This window comes from Myzus persicae, unplaced genomic scaffold (assembly GCF_001856785.1).
Source record: "Myzus persicae strain clone G006 unplaced genomic scaffold, MPER_G0061.0, whole genome shotgun sequence".
Taxonomy (NCBI): Eukaryota; Metazoa; Arthropoda; class Insecta; order Hemiptera; family Aphididae; genus Myzus; species Myzus persicae.
In genome coordinates this window covers 221,171-241,424 of record NW_019100869.1, presented here as the reverse complement: position 1 = coordinate 241,424, position 20,254 = coordinate 221,171, and positions in this window count along the sequence as shown.

The following is a 20,254-nucleotide window of genomic DNA, read 5'->3' as shown; positions in this document are numbered from 1 at the left end:
AATGAATTTGATATGTTACAAAAAACTAATAGGTGCTTAATTAAAATAAAATATAGGAATTCTAAAATAATACGTTATTGTTATTATTATAATTAATGGAAGTAATAAAATAAAGTCATGATAGAAAATATAACATAAGCTGTACTTGGTAATAACATTGCAGATTGAAAATTGTATAGAGTACATTTTAGTTATTAATGAAGGCTAATGTTATAATATCATAGTGTTTAAAAATTGTTTATTTATACTGTTTTTTTTTTGTATTTCAAACTTATAATAAATTATGGAATATATTTGATTTTAAAAACGTGCATAATAATTTTCGTTCTGGAATTAAAATATTTTGAGTATGAAGAATGGATATTAAATAATATTAATTAATATTTGTTATATTATAATAATAATAAAAAAAAATAGAAAAAGAACAACGTTATATGTGATATCTGAAATCGAATAAATACAATGATGATGATACATCTATCCCACGTTTTTATACGTAAATATAATATTTCAAATTTTGACACAACTCGAAATACGATTGTTACCAACAATATTTTATTACAATATTCAATTGTCAACAATGATTGATAAAAACGATTTTCAATTTAAGTGCTTACATATTTCATTTGAGACTGATTTTCTTTCCTTGAAAATGATTTATAGCTACCTGAAAGCACAATATTGTGTTTTGTTAGTTGTAGGCCATTCGCTCGTAGTGAAATGAAAAAAAGAATTTAGTAAGGTGTATGTACTATACAATGGTTTGATTTTGAGATAAAATTCAAGAAACCTTGTGTTCAATCGATAAATAAAATAACTCTTGATTAGACGTAAAAAAGTATTATTTGTTAGTAGTGAATAAATTATCCATTACTCATAAGAAATGCAAAATGGAGTTGTATTCATAGGAATTAGTTAAGGTGAATGTGTCCAATATACAGTGATAACTTTTAGATTCTGAGCGGAACAATTTATTTATGGGTATACAGTTATGTGTGGTTTATGTGATTTTTTGGGACTGTCATGACTTTTTGGGGTAGTTAACACGTTAGTATTTAATTTAAAAAAAAAGACTGGAATATTTTCACTATATTGTAGTATTTTGGACAAAATCGATTTTGATATTATAATTCAAAAATAAATACCTGTAGATGCTTGAAAAATGTCCATAAAATATTATATTATCATTATATAGATTTGATATAATTTCAAAATATTTTGAGCTATTTATAAGCGCTTGATATTTTAGACTTTCTTAGTTTATTTTCCATGAATGTTGATGAAAATGTTTTTTTTGAAAGGAATACTGAAGAAATCTAAAAGGATAACATACGTTTCATCATAAACTGTTCATACAGTATTTTAAAATACCCAAAATACATATTATGCAGTATTATGCACAGATTTTGTTCATTGACATTTGAATTACTTATTAGAAAATTGCATATATTTTGCAAAAATTATGATAAAATATTTGCGAAGTTGTTACATTGTTTCAACATTTCGTATAACGAATAAACAAATTATTACTATCACTAAAGAAAGGATTATAAAATATCTTTAGAAATAGTGGCTTACATTTGTCATTGAATTAAAATTTAACACATCCGGTACAGTGACTTTTTTAATGAAGAGATTCACGTTAAACGTATTTCAGAGCTGAGAGAATCATAAGCGTGCTATGAGTATGGTTGCCATACGAATAAATAAACTGAGTATGGTTAAGTTGGTTAGCCAGGAATTATGCATTCTATTATGTATACTAATTTGTAGGTATTTAAAAGAATATTTCAAGTGTAAAATGTTCATATTTTCTTTTTCATTGTTAGACCATTTTTTGCCCGTATTAAGTCTGTATAAATATTGAACAATTATTTCATTTTAATTTAATGACTATTATTTAAATGACCATTTTTTTGTTCAGTTTAATGTTTTATTATTGCAACGATGTATGATATTCAATGTTAGATGTTTTGATATTATTCATAGTAGTTTAGTATTTAGATGTTTAGAATTTGTTTGTTTTAAAGTTATATTGATATGTTATATTTGTGTGTATTGATTTAACTGTAGGTATGAGAAACGATATTAATTAACTATTGTATAATTTTTAGATTTATATATGGAACATTATTTTTTTATACCTACTGATTCTTCAAATCTTGAATTACAAGCGGTTGACCGAATATGCACTTAATATCTATTACTATATTAAATATTATATTATTAAGTTGAATGATGTAATCAATTGATGAAAATGAATTTGATTGCTACGTGGCTTGCAGGTATCTTAATAGTATTGACAAATAATTTTTCATGACTACCAAGACCTATTTTAAACGATAAATCTTATCATTGACATCAATGATAGAGGAGAAAGTGATATAAATATTAGATGTATAACTCGAAACTGTTGTTCAGAAAGCAACAGTGTCCGTACATCCTTTGTGCTCATAGGGCGTTTGATAAGTTGAGATTTCCATAGTATATTATTGTCCGGAAGAGGTAACAATAGATATCATTACTTTTTCAGCATTGCAGGGACATTGATAAAACCAGTAGGTAATTTTTCAAATGTATAGAATTACAATGTATCCACTTAAATAAAATTGATCTCTGAAACTGTTATGTAAATTACGCATTATTTAAAAATGTTACTATGTGAAGCTCAAAACTTTTCACTTTAAAAATCATTTCAATTATAATATTTACAAAAACCTAGCTGTTTCGATAAGTGAGTAAAATATTAGTGTCACTAACTTATATTTCAAAAATGTTAAGCTACTGAAACAGTTAATAAATATTAGACATTTTCTAATATACTCTTATTATGTACCGGTTGTAATGTTGTGCAACTTCAAAGTTTCTTCATAACTATATGTTAATAGAAATATTATAAATGATGGCACATCACAAGTGAAGTGAAAATATAATCACATAAGTATGTATGTACCTGTACTTTGCAGTTAAACGTGATCACTAGGTTTTGTTCCATGTTTTCGCTAAAATAATTTGCATTAAAAACGTGAGTATTAGTATTATAAATTATAATAAAATACAGTTATAATTCAATGCAAGCACTTTTTAGTTGTATGCGTTTGAAGTTAAAATCTTAACAACAATTATTATTATTTTAGAGAGTTTCATTGCTTGTGTTATACATTAAAATACACATATAAAATAGTATGATAACAAATTTATTTAAAAACAAGTTTTATGGATTTATAAAAATTTAAAGTTAGAGTTCCGTTTTAACTATAATTCTAAACAATAGAAAACCTTAGCTGTATATTAAATACTCATATGTGTGCCAAGTTTCATACGAAAATTTAGCATATTTACTTACTTTGCATATCAAAAAGCCATTGCTAAGCTATTGAACCACAAGCAGATCAAATATTTATATTTTGATCACATGGAGTAGACATTTGCGTTTACAAAATGGTATCTTTCTGAATACTATAGGAACAAAGCATTGATTTTTAATTTTTTCTTTTTCTCAACATTCCTTCGTTATAGATTCTTAGTGGAGCTATGAATGTAATAATTTTTCGATGATGTGTGTTCGTTTCAAAAAAATTTTTTATAATTTCTGTTAAGACTTTTTATAGCTGATAAAATGCTTTAATATCCGATTTTGAGGCTGGTTTCTGAGAGCGAATTTTATCTAGTTAATTGGTATTTGAGGGAGGGAAGTGATGAGGTTCAAAGTAGAGATTTACTTTACAATTAAATTAGAAAAAAATACTCAAAATAACGAAAATATATTTATATTTATTTATATACAGACACATTTTTGACCAAATCAATTTTGTTTTTTTTTCTTTCAAATTTCAATACCCTTAAAAAATAATAACTGTAGACACTTAAAACCTTTTGCCTTTTTCAAAAAGGACTATTTGAAGTGATTCAAACATTGTTAAATTCGTTATTTAATCTTCAGTGTAATGATGTTTAAAATTAAACTAATTACATTGGCCATCTTGGATTTTAAAATACTTGTGTGCCATTTCATTTGATGTGTTACCATCAAATTTATAAGTAAACGTAAAATAACGATAACTCATAATGTGATTTTTGTTATTTTGGTTTAATTCCAATACAACCTGAAACATACCATACACTTTTATTATTAAAATTATTATTTCTTATCCGCAATGAATATTTGGAAATATTTAGACTTATTGTACTGATAGCCATTTATAGGAATTTGATATTTTTCCACGGTCAAAATGTTTGAAATTGGTTTTACGGGATCGGTTTTCTAACACCAATTATTCTAAAATATCAAAAATACTCCAGCGTAATATTTCGTATAGATATCTGAAGTTAAAATGTCGAAGCTTAATTTTCAAAAAATATTATTCGCAGGAACTTATATATTGGCAATTTTTATTATATTATATAATATTTTTGTTTTATTATTATTTTCTATTCAATGTCTTTATTTAGAATTAGGTAATAAAAATTATACCGGTTGTTTGAGTTTTATTTCCAATGAATATTTAAGATTATCATAAGCTTCATAAGACAAACTAGGACTGCCATTTTACATTCTAGACGAAGAGCGGAAGCAATTGTTTTTATAATAATGTATTTATAAGTTTGTTTGTGATCACAATAACTTTCGATAACATAAATTATTCAATCTTCACATAAAATATTCAGTCGATCGGAAATTGAACCAATATGTTCTTCGGTAAAACTTTAAAAGGATTTTCATTATTTTTCAAGCAAATTGCAAACAGAGATAATTTACGATTCTAATATTGCCAACCTACTGGTATTTAATTTTTTTTTTATGTTAAATTTCCGTTGTTTTGACATTTAGGTAACCTATTTTGTAACTGACGTGTCATTTATAACGGTGAAAAGGTTTATACAATATTTTGTCAGTGTTATTACAATTTTAAACGTTATAATATCATCGTAGAATCTATATGAGGCACCAGGTAGATAATGAAAACTTAGAATGAAGATTAATTGTACATCATTTTATAAATATAAAATTTAAAATAAAGTTAAATAGGTATTTTATTTTTGAAATGTAATATTTTAAGATTAAGATTAGGTCTATAAAAATGTATTATACAATTTAATTTTTGTGAATCAGATATAGATAATATTATGATACTGATGCACTTAATTATAGTACCTACGTCTGAATTCTGCAGTTCTATGATTATGTTATACTATTATTGTTATTATTATTTTTGGTTTAATTACATATTAAACGGTTTTAGGTTATAGCTGTTCATTTATAGGTACACATTTGAATATTTAATGACCAATTATATATAGATGTTGTGTTAGGATTGATTCAAATGTACACATTATATTATTATTATAGGCATAACTTGTTTTGCTAACAGAGTAAAATACCATTGAGTTTTTGTTGTCTTATTTTGTTGCACTAATTCACTTAATACATAACATTAGATAGCTATTTATATTATTTACTTACTGACTTAAGTGGTATGGTATGTGCTAAATTGAAAAAAAAACATGTCTTGTTTCTATCAAATCGATTAATGAAGTATATTTATTTTTAATCGAATAGTGATTTTATTATACATGTTAAAAAACTAGATCCAGTGAATAAAAAAAGAGGTCAAAATTTGATTGAAAATGGCTCCTTAGAAAATTTTTTCCTCAATAATTTATTGAATAAATATTAAAATTACTGGTTATATATTACAATTTATGCCGAAAAAAACTGATGATTTTGTACTTTTTTTTGAATAAACGAATGACTTGCATCAAAACAGGTTTTTTTCTTTCGCAGCTAAACATTAATAAACACAAATTAAACAACCACATAAACCACATTTTGTTTATGATACAATAAAACTTGCTGGATTTTGCGGCTGCACCATACTTTTTACGTCATACAATATTATGCTTGTTGGAGTGTGTACTCATAATAATATAATATGTTATAAAATCACTTCACGAGTATACATCGATCGAATTCTATCATTATAATCTTGTAACTATAGGTAATGAAAAAAAATAAGTAAATCCAAATTTTTGTTTATTTATTTAAGTTAAATATTTTGTGAGTTTAGAGAGTAAATTTTTTAAGGGGTAATTTTTTAAAGGGCATAGCCACTACAGCAAAGATACTACAGCCCCCTCAGTTGAGCTTTATGTCGGTAATCTATATCCATTGTTCATTATTTTATTGATTATTTGCAGATTTTAGTTAAAAGTTAAAACTTATGAGGTAGGTACTGATATGACATAAATACACGTACATGGATTATATATGGTATCTGGCTACAATCGAATAAAATAATATCTTGGACCATAGTAATGATATTTGTTTATTTAAATTTCAACGTTGTAAAAATGAACTACGGATATTCTCTATAAAACAGGGCACACGAGAGGAAGGACGCTGGCTGTGTTACAAATCATCGGGGAATGTCCATGGAACCGTAAAGGAGCTTAACCAGACATATTGTACCAAGGACGAATAGAGGACTATAGCGGCGGGCTGTCAGACCAAGACGTCATGTGGCTGTTGCCGATGGGCCTTTGCGGTGATCGGGCAACGTTCTCGTTGGGACCTCGAAGATGACTTAGCGCAGTGTAGGTACTACAACAATGTGGCCGAACGCGAAACAGCCGGCGGAGTAGGAGGATGCGAGCTCGATGGCGATAAACATAAAACATGACATGCAGCGGCACTTACAGCAGCAGCAGCCGCCGCCGCCGCCGCCGCCGCCGACAGAGGATCAGGATCAGCAAGGCGAGTTTAAAGGTTAGCCTACGCTGAAGAACCGGGCACTGGAAATGCTGCCGCGTTCACTGGAAGCCGACCCACCCGTGTTTGTTCTGTGCTTGCGAAAGCGGCCGGGCGAATCGGACAAGAAAGCCAGGTTGCAGATCAAGGTGCCGAGTGAGTTTCGGAACCGCAGAGATGGTGACATGATCGAGGAGGAACAAAATGACGGTGAAACTGAAGGCAATAAGAAGTGACTTAGTAAATTCAAGGCAGTTAACTTATCAAAGCGCTACAACAAATGTAACCATTTTACCACAATACATGGTACCAAATAGAATGTCTATATTATAAGTAAGTAGGTACCTATACAGTATTATGAATTGAATTTTTAATGAGTGTTACTCTATAGAATATAATATAATAAAATGTCGAAAAATCGTGGAAAAATCAAAATTTTTAATTTTGTTTCATTATTTTCAGCATACAAATCTAATTGGCAAGTTTCCTGCAATATGCGCCAGCTGGCGTTCTTGAAGCCTTGTCTACTGAAGCTGCCACTTTCATATTTCTTATTCTTTAATCCGTTTCACAGTCACCAAGTTCATCCAGTCACCATTTCCCGGTCCGATGCACTAGACATGACTCCGATCTGCATCCAAAAGCTTTCTAGTCCCAACCGCCCGGCTGATCGCACAGGACGAACGCGGGTAGGTTTCCAGGACGCTGGCAGCGTTTTCGGGGGTCCTACAGCAAAGATCGACCTTTAGACTCTTCTATATAGCTGATCCTGATCCTGGTCCTCCGGCTGCTGCCGCTGCGTGCCATAATCGCCGTCGAGCACAAACATCCTCTTGCTCCGTCGAGAGTGCTGCCGGTTGAATTGCAGTCGGCCATGAGTTGTAGTGCACTGCGTCGTGTCGTCGTGGCCCTGGAGGCTCGGTCACCGCCGACTTCCTGGTCTGACAGTCTCCGCAAATCCTCTATTTTTGACCCTGGTACAACATATGTCTGAGACCATGGACATTCGTCGATTTGAACGCACCAACGTGCCTCCCCTTAAATATTTGTCCGGTTGCTTCTAAGTTCTTACGATTGTGACCGAAAGTCAAACGCTAGAAGCTAAAAAAATAGAATGAAAATAAAGAAAATAGTATAGATCGTTATTGATTATATTATATTTTATTTTTGTTCTAAAGTGTAATAATATACGATTACAATGTAAATAAAAAAAAACTGTTTCGATGAATATTGTTTATATTATTAATAAAAAAATTTTTTTTTAAAAACATGCTTTTCTTAATTCTACTTAATACATGAACTAAAAAGTTGAAAATAAACTTACTTTTAAAACAATTTCTTTTTAAACTTCAAGGTTATCAAGATATTACCAAAAGTGTATCTAAAATGTATTCGTTGCAAAATTTTTAAAACTTGTGAATTACAAAAACGAAAAGCATGGGGCTCCTATGAGTCAAGAATATCTCTTACAAAATTGGAAGTATGATCAATAATCTTTGAAATACTTATCATAAAGTTTATCTTATGATTCAGTTGCAGAGTGACTTTACATAGGAGTTATCATAAGTGCCCCAATTTTTTTTATTTTTATTTTTATTTTCTACTTTTTAGTGATAACAATAACAATAAATTAGAAACAAAGGATTTTTTGAAAGCATAATTTTTTTTATTTACGGTACATTTTAATATGCATAGTATAAATAGTATAAATTAGTATAAATTAGCTTATTAAATTTTTTTTTTTTCGTAGTAGTAAATATGTAAGTCTATATTAAAATTATTTCATTTTTTCTTATTCTTTCCATTTCTTCGAGGGCGTCAATATTGCATAGTGTTCTTCACTTCTTCCTATCAGCTTTGAACAGTCTAATTGTTCAATTCTGAGGCCTTGCAAGGATTTCACTCTGCTGAGAGTAACGTAAGCTTGTCCTTTTATAAAGAGCCTTGGTCCAAGATAAGCGACAGCATAATCGACGGTGGAGCCCTGTAACTTGTGTGAGGTTACTGCCCATGACAAAATTACTGGCAAACATTCTACGCTCAGCACTGCGCATTGCAGGAAACTGAATAGTTATGGGCTCGATTTTATGGATACCATCTCTTCCAAAGTCGACGCGAATTGATGTTGGTATACAGGTATACATTCATCATAAAGTTGATCACTAGCAAAATTGGGCCAGTTAATCTCTGTGATATTTCCTATTGCACCATTTACAAGTCATTGAGTTACATTTAAGTTGGTTCTAAGAACACAAAGTTGTGAAATTGTCCCAAATGTTGCCCAACGGTAACGTTCCTAAAACACAAAGCAAATATTTAAAGGTGTGTCTCCGATGGATTTGGATTTGTCAATTTTAGATACGTAAGATAAAATTACAATAACGGATGCCCATATTGAGAATCCAGTATCTAAACCTTGTATTTTAATTTATCCGTTGTAATAGCCAATAGGCAATAGCCAACAAAGACAAGAAGAGCGACGCAATGGCAGTAACCATGGATATTTGGTGTTTTAATAATGTTTAGAAATAAAACAATCACAATTTAATATTACGTTTATTTATTAGTTTATTACGCAGTAGAAAGACGACTTCTGTTGTTTTTGTTTTTTTTTATCGATTTTTTCTACAAATTTTCATTTCAGAATATTTTGTAACGTGTCAGTCGACATCAGGACGAATAGGACTTCAGTTTTTTGGAAGAACCTTAGTCACCCGTCAGGTGGGTAAGTATCTCACTAATTGTTCCCTTATTTTGGTAAAGTGGACTGTTACTGTTTGTAAATTTGGTGAGGGTAAACTTAAGAGGTGGATAAATAAGTTAACTCCAAATAATTTTGGTTGCCGTGCTTATTACTTCAAGGACAACTATTAACTATAATTCACGTTAAGTATGTGAGCACAGTTTGTGATGGCCAGCAGGGGGATAATAAATAGAATCATTTACAATAAAAACTAGGTAACAACATTTAGATGTATAGAGTAAAATCTATCAACGGTGCTGACTGACGGCAGTGGTTGTCGGTGGTTTGACGATATTGACGGTATGGAGGCAGTAGTTGTTAGTGTTTGTCATTGCCGGAGGTCCGGTAACAGTAGCGGTTTTTCGGTGATGATTAAAACCTGGACTCACTCTCCCTCTCCCACTTAAGATAAGACTTTAGTGCAAGATATTATCAGAAGAAACAACTCACACATAATGGGTACCTACACGATAACCGCTGAGCGTTGATATGCGTTAGACATATTTTTCACTTCACTGTAAAAATGGACTCAGAACCCTCAAAATAGGTACATACTTCTATTAGCTAGAACTAAAATATTAGTTAAGTCATACAGTATAGAATTCAGTAGACAGAAATATATCCTTATAAATTAAGTATGTTTAAATACCTTTTATTTTTATGGAATAACTTAATTTTGTATTAAATTAATTCTTTGTATTTTCTTTGGCCTCTGTGTTAGCCACATGTTTTGTGGCTGCACAATATATTTTTGTTACTTCACACAGTTTCTCTACAATTTTCTATTTTTTTTTTAAATCATCCCATGCACACAATATAAATTCTTAGTGGATAGTCAGACTTGATTGAATATTTAATCAATTATCTAAAAGAGACGTATCCGGTCGTTCGTCTCACTAGATCGAGGGGCCGTGGTGCAAGCGGCGTCCATCAATATAATATTTAAAAAAAAGATTACTCAATTCAAAAACTTTTTTTTATTAATTAATCCTTGGAAACATAGACCATTGGCTGATTATTTTTAGTAGGTTTTTAACTGTAGGGAAAAGTACGGTTGGTTAGAACACGTGGATTTGTCACTAGAGTCCGGGTGGTTACGCACCAGGTTACGATGTTTTTGTGACTGAAGCCAACCAGCAAGACACACTAGACCACTTAAGAATATTATATAATATTATTTTATAAAATTATGATTGTTTTAGTCACAATCTTGTACAAATTATATCCCAATATTAATTCTACGAAATACTTAAAATTAATTTAATCATATATTATTACAAAAAGAGACTGTGATTGATTTATAATTTTATAATTCTGTCTTAAATTTACTTTTTTATATTGAACCAAAGGTGGGTTAGGCATTAGTTGCTGTACACCAACGGTCCTTAAACTTGAAAATATTTTTTTTTGATTTGCTAAATGCTTACACTTTTTAATGCTATCATAATAAAAGGGTCGCCAAAAATATTGATGACATTATAATAATAGGGTCCCGGGATAATCTCAACGATACCTTGTATCAGTAGCGTAGATTAGATAACTAAATAATGTTTTTAATCACAATTTTGTTCCTTAATTTTAAGATTTTTATTTTTAAGATGATTAATTAAATATGCAAGTATAAAAAATATTTTGTTTTGATTTTAAACTAATAATTTATAGTTACACAACTTATTATATTATTGATATTTTTTACTAAATAAATGCATCGATAATTAATGATTATTTCATGTAACAATACAAAATGATAAATAAACTATGGCGTAATATCACTTTTTTGATATATTATTCTATTATACTTACGAAACTATGCAAATTATTTTCTGTTAGAAATTCATAAAAAATTTTTTTTTACATTTAAGATTTTAAAATTGTATACAAGCTGTTAACTTTTAATACAAAAAAAAGTTTACCGGATAATCAAATTCATTTTTTATGATTGTTTGAAGTTTAAATTTGAACGAAATTAGATATTAATGACTCGTTTACTAAATATTTAAATAGAAAATACGTCATAATAATCGTCTTTTTGAAAATTATATACTGTTTTTAAAACATTGAATTTAGTTTATATTTTTTATATCTATACAACTACTTTCTAAATATTTACATTATGATGTTTAAAATGAAAATATGTGTAAGAACTTAATTTCAAAAATGTTTTATCAGTATAGTATAGTATACTATTTTATCTACTGTCTAGGGTTCGGTATTTTTCATTAATTTATTTCTAATGGTTCTTATTGACAAGATTTTCAAATAAGTCAAAATCATCCATTTCTGAATGTTCAATAACAAAGTTTTAAAAACAGTCATGTAAATGATCACTCAGCTATAAATGGAATGAGAGATAATATTTATTTTGTTGTAGTATATACAAAAACCGGCTTTCACAAACCCTACTACTATACGTTAAAACTATATTATCAGTTATCACTATTCTTATATACGAACAATTTCGTCACACGAATAAAGTTACAAAATAATTGCTATAAACTTACGTTTGTTTCATAAAAGATATCATTTTTGTGATCCATATGAAAAATATAGTATAATTGTATACCTACAAAAGAAGTTACAAAATACCAAATTGGAATTTCATGCGAAAAATGTCCTATTTTTATATACCAGCTGCATTCGTACGGCGTACAAAATAGACCCCCTGTGGCCTGTACAGTATAAACACAAATTCAACAAATCAAATTAATTAATTTTACACCGGCATGTTGACACGCTTATTAATATTAATTTAATGATTTATAGGTAGTATCAAATAAAAACCAATTCAAAACCAATTCAATAACATAACAAAAATGTTTATTAGTGTAATTGTACACAGGACTACTATGACTAGTTATTTTTTACTCTGATTCGTTTTCAAAACCAATCCCTTTGGTTAGAGGTTGGAATTGGACCACAGTAACTTCTGCTTTTCGCAAGATTAAAAGAGGTAGATGAGGGTAGCAGTAACCGCTACTACTGACCATTGGTGATTTCCATAGCGGATCTAACGGTGATAAATTGTTGACGCATCGTCGCGGAGCTTTTAAACATAATCTTAGCTGACCGAGCGACAATAGTAACGTAGGCCTTTGTGAATAGAATCTGTTTAGCCTATGATCGGGAGCGAGTATTTAACAGTTATGATGTAGGGAGAAACGTGTAAAAAGAAACAACAAAACAATTTACGTGCTGATGATAAAATAATTGTTATTATTTTACAAATCGGACATGAACAACGTAAGTAGAAGTAAAGTGTGTGTAATGTATAGGTATTGTATATTGTATATATATAAAATATAAACAAAGTGGGTATGATCCTATACCTAACAAAAAATAGTATAAACTTAAATATGAAAAGTAACTATGGGAGCGTAGGTTATTTACGTCACGGCAACAATTTAAGCTGAGACATGAAACTATGACATAAGGGTAGACCATAAATAATAAATTATTATCTCTTAAGCTGGCGCTTTGATTTCGGCAGCTAATAACGATAGTGTTCTCGGGCGAGCGCGGAGACTCGAACGTAAAGGTCGTAGTACTATAGGTACTTGTCGGCGGCGTCACACAGCGCACTGGCGGCAGGATATGCCTTTGCCAGGTCGATGAGAAAACGGAAAAACACGAGGGCCCACCAAGATTTGCGAACAGCTAGTGATAGCGACGGACGTCGGCATGGCATAAGGCCAAAAGGCACTGGATCAAACAAACGGCGAGACGTAGACGGGGTCGGAAGCAATACCGCGGTCCCCCTAATTCAACGTCTGGTAAGGCTCATAGCTCGAAGGCGTAACACAACACACGCGGCGGGTATATGATAAAGCACTATTATAGTGTCAACGTGAAATACCACTGGACCGAACGTACCATGTCGTTATTGATGGCGACGACACAACGGGTGTACTGTTTACCCATAAACAGGGGAAACACACGATCAGCGAAAAACACGACGAAGAGCACGGCACGGCCTCAAAGAACAAACGCGAAGACGACAAGACGTCGGGCGATCGAATGTGAACAGCTTGGGACAGAAATGTCCCGAGCAATAAATACTAAAAGAGATATGATGTCATGTCTTGATCGGAACAGAGGTGAGTGGCAAACTTGAGATGACAAACTCTATTTAATACTGGTTGGCCGGTGGTTGGCTGTTGGACACATTCTTGACGAGGTTGGGAGCGGAAAACGTTATAAAATCTTTACATCACGATTAAAGATAATATACATTTAATCGTGGGTACATCAATAACAAAAAAATTCATCGGACGAATCTCTCCGTCCGGCTCCGCAGTGAGCGCCGTCGTTTAGGACTAACCACGGTTACCTTCAGTTTCGTTCCTGCATCACTGCAACCACCGCCGGTTACCGGATCCTGTAAGCTAGTTTCTCGTGAGTTGGCTGTTTCGTCCAGCCGTCTTTAGACTCCTTCGGACCAAATTGTACTGCCATGTAGGCCATCGAACGTACTCGTCTGAGGAGCAGCGGACTTGCGATATCGCTGCTTGGCTGCAGCACGTCCGCTTAGACCGGCCAAACTTCTGGAATAGATGACCGGATGGATTGGACTCTTCTACAGCGACAGGCGTCATTACTCCAACGTTAACCAAACTAATATAGTAGCTGAAGGCCGGACTTGCATAATTCGCTACCGCTACGAGGTTGGGCCTGCAGGCGGCTCGACAGTCTAGACCGAATAATCCCTCCGAGTCAGAGGACAGTGGATCCGTCAAATCGTGCTACTCCATGGATGCGCTGGAAGTTTTATGTACTGCCATATCAGGCATCTTACTAAACCTTTGGTGCAGTCGTGAACTTGTGAGACCACGAATTTTCAACGAGTTTGGGTGATTTGTTCGAAGTTCGGCGAAATTCTGGAGCATAAGATCGGTTCCGAACAATGACTGCAGGATCTTGAACTTAGACATCTCCAGTCCTCCGATATCTGGCATGATTTGATATAGGTACGTCAGTCAATATATAATATTTTGGAAAAAGAAAGTTATAATTTTTAGACTGAATGTGACAGAAATTAATATGTATATACTTCAAACACTTAGTTGACCATAGGTATTAAGTAGTAACAAAATTGTGTAACAATTGTATACAAAATGTATTTACAATCTACCTAAATGATACAGCCATAGGTACAGTAACATAAAATTAAATTACTGTACCAATACATAATCTACATAGACTACATAGTTCAGAAAGAAATTCATTACTTATAAATATCCATTTTAAGAGATAAATGCTGTATTGTTGAGTGTTGACGCTCTTGGATTATGAAGGGGAACGATATTTTGATAATAGTATATGCATTAGGATATCCCCGTTTTTTTAAATCCGCCTACATGCAGTATGCATTTTTCACTATTAATGCAAATAAAATATATTAGATGGTAATCAAGTATAATGTATTTACAACCAGCTGATCCCGTGCACTCCGTTGCTCGTTGAAAATGTTAAATCCATATATGATAATCGCTTGTTATAATGCGAGCAGTATATTTTCAGGTAAGATACTATAATATTATAATATTATTATCGTACCGCAAGCTAGGCGTATACTCTATATGAATAATATATTTTATTATTTATTTTGACTGTGGTACGATGAGCAGCTATAAATGCGACCCTGCAATCTTAGTAGGAAATGTGTGAAAATTCGATTTGTTATTTGTTATTAGTTATTTTTACTAATAACTAATATAACACATTTGCTTGGACATTCAGATACAATTAATTATTTTTTTTTTGGCTACACTAAATAATTATAATGATTGTTCATTATTCCATGTCGATACCGACTTGCTTTGGAACATCTGTGGTTGCCGAGTTTGAATGTTATTTATTTTCAGCCAGCGACTGTTTCTTACTAAAAAAGTTATAGGTATACAATTTACAAGTTTCTTTTAATTAATAATAACTAATTATTTACTAACTTTATCGGACTAAAAGTATGCCTAAAACCTTCTCTGTGTTGTAATCTTTGATTTTAAAAAAACTGCACGACCATCTATTAAGTAGTTTTCTCGGTTAGCGCGGTCGAAGAAAACCCGTTGCAATTTTATATAATAGTAAAGATAAAAAATATGACCATGTCCCAAAAAACTTTACCAATGTCACTTCAAAAATTAAGAAATTCAATTAAAATCATTTTAAAGATCATCTATTATCCCAACTAAAGTACGTGGGTGTCTTGTCCAGCATTCCACAAACTCTCGAATTGTTTTGCTTTTTGGATGGTGGCCAAATAAAATTCTAAATATTTGTGTAACCGTATGAGTTCGAAAATATAGGTTTTTAAAAATATGACCATGTCTGAACAAAATGTCAAGATATTTTGCTTATAAAAATTTGATGCACAATACATATTATGTTCAAGTTTATATTTGTAAACTATATTCTATAACTGCCGGACGTGGACGATGAGTCACTTCATTCCCTTTCGAACTGGAGTTCATCGGGTTTTCATATTCAGCTAGCACATTTTGTATATCACCGATCGTGTCCTCGTGAGGATTAAAAAATATAGTGTTGTGTAGATATTCCCAGTCAGATCACCTTATGTCATACGGGTGGAAATCAATGTCTGTAAATTTAAAACGTTTGTTGATAACTGCGTAAGTATTAATAAATATTGGCTAAAAGTATGAACTTCAAAAATTAAGAAATACAATTAAAATCATTTTACAGATCATCTTTTATCCCAACTAAAGTACGTGGGTGTCTTGTCCAGCATTCCACAAACTCTCGAATTGTTTTGCTTTTTGGAGGGTGGTCAAATAAAATTCTAAATATTTGTGTAACCATATGAGTTCGGCAAGATAGGTTTTTAAAAAACTTTAAAAATCATCCTTAGTCATCGACCATGGATGTTTACTGCATTCTTGGCAACAAAATCCCGTATTACAAGCTCCAAAATTTTTCGAAAATGCATCTGAAATAAAGTTATGTGTTAAAAAGTGTTTCGTATCGAAAGTATTATTAAAAATATGATTATTGATTATTAATGATTACAATGATTATTTAGTAATGCAAACAATTTGGGTCTAAGGAAACAGGTGCTATATATATACAAAAAAACAAGTGTTTAACTAGAATCCAAATCAATACTTACGGAAGAAAATATTTTTTTCCGAAATTTAAGAAAATATATTAATTCACTCAACTGCCAGTCGTGATAGATCAAATTTTGGACTTAGATCTTTGCAAATGGTACTAGTGCATTCCTGAGTACTTCTTCTGTCGTCCTATAGTGTTTTTGAAAACAATAACTCCAAAAATTGGTAGTTCGAAAGGTAAGTATGGAATCCACCACAAGATTGCAATTACCCTCGATCTCCAAACTTTCCCGCCCAAAAGCTCCCTAGATTTTCATTTGCGAAAAAATTAGAAAGAGGTAAACTGATCAGTGGCTCGTGCTCTACAGAATTGAGGTGTTAAATTTCAAAAAACTGCAGGGAAAATGACCCTCGTATTCCAGGGGTCTGTAGAAATAGACCAAAGGCGTTATAAAACAATGTATATATATATATTATATAAGTAGAATATCCTATAACGGTGTAGCCCTGTTTCTTCGGATGACGGTCCCTCGGTAATATTATAATAACGTCATACGAGTTTTGTCATATATCGTATACAAAGATTTTTAAAATTAAACTTTTTCTAATTTTGTTGGTGTCTATAATTTAACAAAAAAATCAATTATCTTTTGTGAGCATTTTAAGTCTTTAGTGTTACTGATACTGCTTCCTCTGAACCTTTTACTTGTGCTATTGCTTATAATTATGTAGTTATTTTGCTGGTAAAAATGATTTACATCACTCAATTATAAATCGTTTATAAAATAAACGTAGGTACAGGCTACAGTATTTGACATTTGTGAATGTTTTTGATAAAAGCCTATTAAACTCTGTTGAATTAAATCTGTTTGATTTTTTTGGAATGCGCAGGTCTGTGTACAAGTTTTTCGATTAACCATTATTTATTATTATTATTTTAGAATACTGAAAATTCCACCAATATTAGTCACAATACATCTAACAAGTATTAGCATCCATAATCTACATAATATAGGTACACTGTACACTGTCTGATGAATTATATATTGTTTGGAAATGTCTTAGGTCGTTTCCGAACAACACCTTTATTTGCCTTTTAAAAGCCTTTCTCATATATTATTCACTGTTGTATTACTCTCGTAGTTATTCTAAGACTGCTGTCCGGTAATGTGGGTGAGACTTCATATATGACAACGGTCAACTCGATAAGGGACCACAACCATTATAGTGCAATATTTGGGCAGTCGGCTGTAACAAATATAAATTATGTACACAGCAAATTAAGGGTAGGCATGTTTAGACAACTCATGGCACAATAATGTATATACATTTTTATTGTTTCCACTAAAATATATCAGGATAGGGTGGATGGATGATTTTAACAAAGAACCTTGCCTTTTATTTTGTGCCCACGCCTCTTTTATATTATCTCCGAAATGTTTCATACAACTTAGTTTGTATATAATCTGAGTAAAAACAATAATTGTAACAAGATAAATGAAAAAAAGTTTTCACCAGAGGCTCATATGATGAATATTTCTTTTAATACTCGTACGGAGTCAAGTGGAGGGATGTTCGACCAAGACACAACCCCCGTTGAGACTTACTCTATGTAATAATCATTCACTCCAAAACATAATAAATTATAAAATTCTTCAAGAGTTTTGAAATAGAAGAAAATTGTAACCGTACTATGTTTTAACACACTCTCCATTTAGAAATTTGTTCTTATTTGAAAAAATTAAATACCCAATACAATTACGCATTGTTGTAGCAACAATAATTCGAATATGGATTGATATTTAATCTTTTATTTTGCAACCAATTAATAATTATTATATTCACTATGATATAACTATATGTAATTGTATAACAAATTTAACCCAACTGGACAGCAATATTAGGTATTACCTATAATATTATGCAACAGTTCGGAGTCGTATGCTGAGTCACAGGATAGTGTAATATTAATATACTATTATATTAAACTAGAATTCAACTTGATCATTTTGGAAAAATAATTAAAACTCGAGCCTATTTTACTACAAAAACTTTACCTTTATACATTTTTCTTGACATAATTGAAAACTTCTGGGTAATCCTCAAATTTGACCTCTCAAAATACGATTTAAAACCATATTTCTACTAGAGAAGTAGAAAATATTGAAGAATATTCACAGTCTTAAAAGTTAAAAGATGTTGACACTTGACAGACAGAAGAAAAACACACACTATTGTAAAATCAATACATTCATCGGTGCACTCAGAATCTAAAATCATACTGTAACAACAATATAATATTATTACAGCTAAATTGAGTTTAATTGAGTCGTGCACGTGATCAATACGTACGAAACAATTTGTTGTAACGTCAAAAATAACCAACAAATTAGGTATCGTCGATTTCACGCGTTATATATATATATACATTATCTATTAAATTACATAGAGTGATTTATCATGCATGCTCATCCCAATTGTTTCCATAATAATTATTAATTAACAATGTGCATTAATTATACGTTAGGTTACTAACTATTAATTTATTAATTAAATTTAACAATTTTTGGAATTTTGAAGTCTATTTAATTTTTAAAAATTTAGATTTAATATATAATTCGAAGAGAAACTACTACAAACTATTATTTTTTTTTAAATGAAAACTTTAATTTTTTTCTGTTTAGTGTAAAAGATGATGATTTTTGAAAACTTTGATGTAGGAATTTAAATAGAAATTCAAACTATTAGTTTCTACGATATTAAACTTTATAAACTAATGATAAGTAGGCCCTGATAATAGGTTTAGAAGATAGATATTGCGGCAATGGATAACACATAAAATCTATATTATGGTCTAGTAGGTACTAAGCTTAAGTAATAGGTAATTACTACTCGATGAACTATACTCAGACAATATGTACAAATGATAAATGTCAATATTATGGTAAGTAGTACTGTTGAATACTGTTCCAGAATTCAGAAACTAATAGTTTGAAAATCGATCTAAACAACATTTATATAAAGAAAAATATAGGTATATTTAAGATTGTGAAATTTGAATGAATACATAGTTTACGGATAAAATGAAGGTGAGCTTTTTTTGGGAATCACCCTGTATACATAGTCATCGAAATATCCAATAGGACAATGCCACCCAACACGTTCAACTGGTCATACCATTTTACTTGAAACATAAAAAAAATAACGCAGTAGATAAATTTAATATTATGACAATTTGTACACGTACGTTGACGCGTATATCTCTCGAGTATTTATATTTTATTTCCGAATGCGTTTTACAAACATTTGGGACTATATTATAATATTACAAATACCATTATTGTGACGAATGTGCTAACACTGACACGACACATCACAACAACACGCTCTGTATCATGTTACTGTAATAGTGGCATATTATTGGTATTTATTTATCTAATATTTTTTGTTTTTGTCTCTGCAAACACGTGTAGTAAATACTCGTTGATATACCTAAGATATAACATTGTAATAATTATAATTTTAACAACATTATTATTATTATTAAACAACACTACTCTAAATTTCACAAAAAATTACATCTACACCAAAATCCTCTTATCTCCCACTTATCATCACGTACACTTCCAGACAATCCCCCTCGACGTCTTAAAAGACGCTGGTGTCGTGATCTTTTATGATCAAAAAAAAAAAAAA